At 60.4% G+C, this 583-nt stretch overlaps 1 protein-coding gene across 1 annotated transcript in view; it reads left to right on the forward strand.

Moving 5' to 3' along the window:
- ABCA2 (ATP-binding cassette, sub-family A (ABC1), member 2) overlaps positions 1-583 on the forward strand; it is a gene marked incomplete at its 5' end in the record, with an annotated part of 25018 nt that overhangs the window by 5075 nt on the left and 19360 nt on the right.

Here is a 583-nt window from a genome sequence, read left to right on the forward strand (position 1 = left end):
TTGGACACCCCGAAGATTGTCAGTAGGGTGAGAGTGGGGGTGCAGGACATGCCTCCCACCAGCTATGGGGCAGGGGCAAGTCCTGGGGAGGGTTTCCCTACTCACCAGGGGATGTGTGGGGATGAGGGTTCTGTTGTATGGTCCAGCCCCTCCTGATCACCCCTTTACCCTACATGGGCACCCCCTGCCCAGCCCCACGGTGGGACCCCAGATAATTCCCCATCCTGGCACCCACTCCAATGCTGCTCATTGGATGGGGCTGGGTGTTCCCAGCATCCTCCAAGCGTGTCCCCACCAGCTCCTCTCCCTGGGACTGGCAGTGTCCCTGGTGGCACAGCTCAAGGCTGACTCTGAGGTCTCCCTCCTTGTCCCAGCTGAGTCTGACGTGTCTCTTGTGGTCACAAAGGACCACTCTTCCTACCTGAGGGACATCTCGTGTCCCCCAACAAGACCTTGCCAGCATTTGCCTGCACTCCCACTGCCTGATAGCCATGGATGCATGGCAATGAGTCCAGGGCCTGGTCACAGCTCCAGCCAAGAAAGCAGACGTGCCACTGCTTGGAGTCCCCCTTGGTCCCCTCCC

This window comes from Cariama cristata, unplaced genomic scaffold (assembly GCF_000690535.1).
Source record: "Cariama cristata isolate BGI_N322 unplaced genomic scaffold, ASM69053v1 scaffold17546, whole genome shotgun sequence".
NCBI classification, from domain to species: domain Eukaryota; kingdom Metazoa; phylum Chordata; class Aves; order Cariamiformes; family Cariamidae; genus Cariama; species Cariama cristata.